The sequence below is a fragment of the Seriola lalandi genome, unplaced genomic scaffold (genome assembly GCF_002814215.2).
Source record: "Seriola lalandi dorsalis isolate HSWRI2012SDOR001 ecotype SW California unplaced genomic scaffold, Sedor1 jcf7180002054425, whole genome shotgun sequence".
NCBI classification, from domain to species: domain Eukaryota; kingdom Metazoa; phylum Chordata; class Actinopteri; order Carangiformes; family Carangidae; genus Seriola; species Seriola lalandi.
The window spans coordinates 1927223-1934430 of NW_019524978.1; the positions used below are offsets into that span (position 1 = coordinate 1927223).

General features: G+C 41.2%; 1 pseudogene; it reads right to left on the minus strand.

The window, feature by feature from the left end:
- Positions 1-1570: 1570 nt before the first annotated feature.
- LOC147818867 (microtubule-associated serine/threonine-protein kinase 3-like) lies at positions 1571-6378 on the minus strand (annotated as a pseudogene).
- Between the last annotated feature and the right edge of the window lie 830 nt (positions 6379-7208).

Consider the following 7208-nt stretch of genomic DNA (forward strand, 5'->3'; position numbering starts at 1 on the left):
TTTTAAAGCACCCAAAACTGAGACTTTTGGAAACGCTGCTGCTAGTGTGAAAAATCGGGGGTTACATTGTCTGGACGGGCAAAAACAGACCAGACCTTTAGTAAATCAGCCTCGACTACCACTGGTGAAAGCAACATGGATGACGAAATACAAGCGTTGCTGACCTTGTTGTCTTTGCTACAGCTTTGTTTGCTGTTCTTCATTCGTAGCACTTTGTGCAACTAATCAACTGCAGCACAGACATTCAACTTCCTGTTTACACTTACTGATACGGAGCTAAAACGGTCGTCTGTATGGAGATCGAAAATGTAGTGTGGACATAACCTGAGTTGGTGTTTGTGTGTGTGTGTGTGTGTGTGTGTGTGTGTGTGTGTATCATCGTGGAAAACGTGGTCCAGTGGATTCATGGATGTTAACTTGGCATCCCATGAGTACTCAGTATTTAATACAACATTATTACAGAGTACTCATTGCTCCGGAATCTTCTTTACATTTGTGTAGTTGAGATCAAACCTTCTTTTTGATCTCAACTACACGCCTGTGAAGTCCTGTGGCTGCATCTTGCAGGGCTGTGATGTTGACGCATGTAAACACAGGTACTCAAAACCACCTCTGTGTTTCTCACAACAGTCTCCAGGACCTCATTTTGCCACAATGACACACACACACACACACACAGTGAAAACAGTACAAGCCAAGCTGTCATGGCTGGTATTGATTCAAGTTCAGTTTCTAGTGACACATATTTCTGCTTGTGGTAGAGGGAGATGGGGGAGAGATGGTGGGAGGCTGGTGGAGGGATGGGCTAGAGGTGGGGGAGAGATGGCTGAGGGATGGAGGAACGATGGGGGAGAAATGGTGGAAGGATGGGGTAAAGATGGGGAAAAGATGGTGGAGGGATGGTGGTGGGATGGGGGAAGATGGTGGAGGAATGGTGGAGGAATTGTGGAGGGACGATGGAGGGATGGGGAAGGGATGGTGGAGGGATGATGGAGGGATGGGGAAGGGATGGTGGAGGAATGGTGGAGGGATGGTGGATGAATGATGGAGGGATGGGGAAGGGATGGTGGAGGGATAGGGAGAGATGGCCTCACACCTCTTCTCGCTCCTGTTCCTAAATGTTATCTTCCTCCTTCCCTGTCGTCGTCTTCTCCTCAACCGTCTTCTCTTCCCCCGCCTGGTCTCCTTTTTTCTTCTTCTTCTTTTCCACTTACACCATCTTCTCTTTTTGCCCCTCCTATTTCCATTCCTTCTCTTCTTGCCCCTCTTCCCCCTCTTTCTCCTCCTCTTTCTCCTCAGTTTGGCATTGCAGTGTTTGGTCCGGTCACTGGGGGTGGGGACTCTCAGGCTGTCCTCTGGGTCCTGAGGTTCTTGTGGGTCTTCTGGATTTTCGGGTTCCTCTGAGGCTTTAGAGTCCAGGGGGCCTTCCGGCTCCTTAGTGTCCTCAGGGTCGTCTGTGTCCTCTGGGTCCTCGGATTCATCAGGATCTTCTGTGTCCTTGGTGTCCTCTGGGTCCTTGGTGTCCTCGGATTCATCAGAGTTTTCTGTGTCCATGATGCCCTCTGGGTCCTCAGCCCTCCTCCTCATATCCTAGGTAGAGCCCCTCCTCTTCGTCCTGCTCCTCCTCCACCATCCTGTATCTTGATCTCTTGGGCAGCAGACTGTGCAGGAGCAGTATGGCGGGGGACAGCGGCTCTGGGTCACTGTATACCTGAAGTTTAAAAAGAAAACACGTGAAAGTTTCACGTCATGTTGTTGATTGTTGTGACATGACTGAAGAACTGAACTATTCCAGTGTCCATGTACGTTGTTCCTGAGCAAATGGCAATAAAGTCTTTTGAATCTTGATGATTATTGGACCTGAGTGCTTTTCCTGAGAATTCACTCCAATGTTAATCAGTCAGTTCAGTTATTTATAGTCAGTGTATTTAAATTTAGCTCATCTCAAACAGCAGAGGAACTGGATAAAAACTGTACCTCTCTGAAGTGGAAGGCCACAGAGCAGAAGTAAGGCACCTCCACAAGCGCCTCTTCAGGAACGTCACCGGAACTCTCACCGTCCATGAGTTTGTCATAGGCCCATTCGCTCTCCGTGAAACTGCAGTCATAGCCGGATTTGTGGTAGGTGAATTTGTCCTTCACAGAGAACTTGCAGTCACTGTCAGTGGATTAATGGTCACAGTCAACACTGCAGTTGTAATTGCTTTTGGAGGACGAGTCAGACTGGGCTGCAAAGAACACATGAAAAACTGTCATGCATGAAGTCATGAAAAAAGGCTGACAGTATATTCATCCTGACTGAAACTCCCACCACACATTACTGGGAAAAAAACACTTTGTGTCATTCCATGAGCAATGTGATAATCATGAATCTAACTGCATATTTAAATATCAAATAATATATAAATAATTAAAGATGACAGTCTGTTATAAAACTAGAAAGTGTCCTGTACTTCTATCAGACATGTCTCTGGTTTGTCATGTGTTTTTGTTGGCACTTACCTCCGAAGTTGCTGGTGTCCTCCTCGTCCTCCAGCTGAGGGACAAACCTGGGCCTCTGACTGATGAGGTTATCGAAGTCCACGTCCTGGAAGAAGGGCTGTGCCTTCACCTCATTGGCTCTTCCTGGATGAGAAATACGACAATCAAACATTTAGGTTGTTCATAAACACATCTTTGGTCTGGCTTAAGAGCTGCTCCCGACCCCAATCTCTCCACACCGCCTCCCCAGCCCCACTAATGTTGTTATAGTGGGGTCGGGTATAACAGTCAAAGTTCTCTGGAGCTCCCAGCACTCAACAGGACCGAGTCTTTCTATGGACAACCTTTTCATTAAGGTGGATGAAACTGGTCTCACTACAGTTACATGTAGTTCACCCCTAACCATGACACCCATTAATGTTATCATAAAAATTGATAATGCTGAGCAGTTGGGAGAGCAGTTGCTGTGTGTTTATAAAACAGCTCTATGCCACTGCTGCAATCTGTTTTCACATCCAACATTTGTCCATTATTTGTAAACCTGCCACTTACTTGTGCCCAGACGCTTCATGCTTTCTTCCTGAGGAGCCTCATTATGATGTCCTGGGCATCATGCAGCACCACATCTCTCTCCTCTGGCCAGGTGACATTTTCTGTAAAAGTATATCAGTCAGATATTAGTCATCTGTAATCAAGTACTTCAAATAACAAAGATCTACGCCACCAAAGAGACTGCCAGAAACAAATGGCCTCATCCTTTAGAGCAACATTAACAGTGTAAAGATTGATAACCCAAATCTAAAAGAAATCAGAAATTCAAATTCAAATTCAAATAAAGATTCACTCAGAACTGCTAGGATGATAAATATAAGAAAATGAAATGAACTAGAAATTCTTACTATTGATGACTTCATTTTTCAGCTCATCTTCGCTGTCTCCCTCGAATGGGAAAGAGACGACCAGGAACTGATAAAGAATAACTCCCACAGCCCACCAGTCGACGGCCTTCCCGTACGCCTCCCCTGGTACAGCTTTGGTGCAAAAAATATTGGCGTTCCTGCGATCTGAAGGAGGGAATGGAAAACAGAAAATGATTGACGAGCACTACACGACATTAACACTGGATAAACACAGATTTATTAAATGGAGAAGAGAAGGAACTAACCTCTCCGTCAGTGAACTCTCTGACGATGTTCTCTACGCAGACCTCTGCTGCCATGTTCAGAGACCCGATCTTTGACAGGCCAAAATCTGTTATTTTAATGTGGCCTCTCGAGGTGACCAAAAGACTGCAAAGGAAGGAAGCAGCAAAATGTCTCATGTTAGATTAAACATCAACCTGAAACCTGAAGCCAAGATAAAAAAAAAAAAAAAAAAAAAAAGGGGGGGGGGGAGTTTCAGTAAGTTCAACTTAAAAAAAAAGACAGCCCATCAAAAAATGATGAAAGTTGCAGTCTAATATTAACAGTTTTCAAACCCCAACCCTGAAAACTAACTTGTCCAACACTGTCCACTGTTTTGGACAGCAAGAACCGACACCATTGCATACATAGCAACAGTAACTAAGGAGAGTGGAGCTTAGTGTAGTGGGTTGGAAATGCTGTGCTGTGTGTCTTGGTGGGCGCCGCCATTGAGGATATTTACCTCCGTGAATTTCGGTTTTCTACCGTTTTGTCAGCGCAAGTTACAGACATTTGCATGTGGTAATATACGAAAATGTGTTTAAAAGATTGTTTTAAAGTATAAGCTAGTCAGCCACGAGTTAATTATAAAGAGAGATACTATATTCAAATTAGTTTCACTTCCGGTCGCTCGTTAACAGGGCGTAGTTGCGCCATTTTGTTAAGAGGTGAAGTGAAAGGGTAAGAGAGTGTTATGCTAATGGTGCAGAAAGGTTCTGTGTCTGATATATCAGTGTAGGATGAGTGTAACTGTGGTGTATGTGTTAAAATATGAGTGACTGTAGTAATTTGAGTAAAGTAAATGTGTGTTTTGGGTATTGTAATTTTTGTACTGGTATATTTTATATATATTGTATATATAAATATATTATATTTTATATCTATAGTATATTATATTTTAGCTAAGCCTACTCTTATTTATGTAGAAATTTAAGTCATATGTTAAATTTGTGTGAAACCATTTTTCTTTAGATAGAATGTTTTATATTGTTTATTGTCAATTAGGTTTCAACATTTACTATAGATTTCTGTAACATGTATTTTGGTGTGAATGTGAAACATGAACTCTAAAGCAGCAGGTTTTAGAAAGCTGATATGAATGAGAAATATGTATACTATTGTATTCTATATTAAATGAGCATCGGCTGGAGCAAGACGCTAACTTTGGCTCTCTGCCTTATTAAACCACAGAATATTCTTATTGGCTACACAGTGCACTCTTGCCTGTGTAACCTTTGCTGCCGGTTCAGATTTCCCCTTGGTCTGGCACCGGTAACATTAGCAACAGTCAGTTAGATGCTTGAAACCAGAAATAAAGAAATGAAAAATCTACTAAATATTGTCTTAACGGGTTGAGGACTTACTTGCTGGTTTTGAGGTCTCTGTGAAGGATACCGAAGCTGTGGATGTACTCTACTCCACAGACAGTTTCAGCAATGTACATCTGACCCACGTCCACTGGAAAACGCCCGAAACGTTGATGCAAGGTATCACAATCCCCACCTACAAGGTCAGAGGGATCCATAAAGATAGATGGTGTCAGATGTTATGTTTACAAGTGTGTGCCAGATGTGCACAGTGGGTCCATAGTACAAAGAATATATGTGACAGTATGTTAAATAGTTAGTGTGCACTATCTTTGATCAATTAAACAAACATGACAAAAAGCTGCCTTCTTACCTTCCACATTCTCCACCATGCATAAGTCCATCTCTGTCTTAAATGAGCAATACATCGCAACAAAGGGGTTGTCGGAGAAGGTGAGAATGTTGTGTTCTACCAACAACTGCTGGACATCTGTTTCGCTGATCAAGCTCTGCCGCTTGATCTGTTTCAAGGCAAGAGCCTGACCAGTCTCCCTGTGACGTACCAGGTTTACAGTCCTGCACAAAACATTGGAAACATGAACAGCTTCTAATACTGGACATCAGCTCTGATATAAAAAGAAACTGTGCAGATGAATTCTTAATGTAAGCACAACAATAATCAACAATACGACATCCTCATTTCATCTTCTTTTCTAATTTGACCAAACTCTCGGGACTACCCAAAGAGTCGGTCTGAAGACAAAGAGAGATGTCTGTCTTACTTACCCGAAGGCACCACTGTTGATATATTGGACTGTTTCAAAGTCCTCCATCTCTGGTTGTCTTGGAGGAGGACTGAAAACCGTGCGGGTCTAAATCAGACATGAAGAAAAGAAGAAAGGTGCAGAAAAACAGCCTTGTTTTTAGGTTGACAGCTCTGCCTTTTTCACATTGGTTTTGAAGGGTTTACAAACAGTATAACATGTCTATTTCTCATTTTAACTGGTTAAACATCAGTGAATGTGTTTGTTTGTTTTCTTGGAGGACAAATTACAAATGAGATAGAAAGACAAGATTATTCATTATATCAGTTATTCTTACACCTCTGTGTTTTAGATGAGTCAATATCATTGTGCACTGATTTAAAATGTTAAGATTTTCTGTTACTGAACTCTTAATAATGAATAAAACAGCACAACAAAGTGATGAGATGTTTCCCGTCAGTCTGACAGATCAACACATACCTCATAAAGAAGCTTCTCCAATTTATTTTGCAGCTGCATAAAGTATTGGGAGTTGACCAGACCGTTGTGGACCACATTGTCGCAGTCCCTGGCCAGCTCGAGCAGCTGGAGCTGGATGAATTTCAGGGTGCTGGTGCCCTGGAGTTGGTCGCTGTCTGAGTGCATTTTGGCTGATTTCTTGGGTTGAACTAGGATGGAAGTCAGAAAATAATGATGTTAGATATTTGAGTTCAGGCAGCATCTGAGGTTAAAGGTCTGAGAGTACAGATGTAAGATTTTGTGATCTAAAGAAGGATGAAGTAATCAAAAATCTTAAAATCTTTTCCCAAGTCAAGAGGGAGTCAATGCAAAAATATTAGAATTTGGGATACACTGTGTGACGTACAATTCTTGTCATATTAAACATTTACGATAAATATATAAAGAATTAAAACATCTAAATGGTTTATAACACACTGTAACACGCTCTAATGTAGTTATCATTTTATTTCTAATAATGAATAACTAAATATGTAAATAAAAATAGACACCATGGAAGAAAAGTTTTCTTTATAATGAGATATTAACTAAGAAATAATTCAAATAAAATGAATAGTTTATAAAATAAAGTAAATACTTACATGCTTCTTGCTGGATAAATAGTTGTCTTTGCTGTTGTCTAACTTGAAATTCAAGCTTCTAACTAACAATTCTGTTTTCTATTCTGAACAAAGGAAAAAGTTGGTTTATCTTTGTCAAATGCTACTAAAACTGACTAAAACGTACTAAAACTCAACAGAAAGCTGCTGTTTGTTGTGTGTACTCGAACAACTATGAAGAGTCCTTCTACCCTGTATCATGACATGTAAGATTCCAGAGGTTCTACAATTCAGTTATGCAAATTGTCATTCCATTCACTTCATTTCCAAACTATATGTATATTAGTATATATACATATATACACACACATATATAAACATGTGTCTATATGTGCTCTATATATTTGAATTATACTC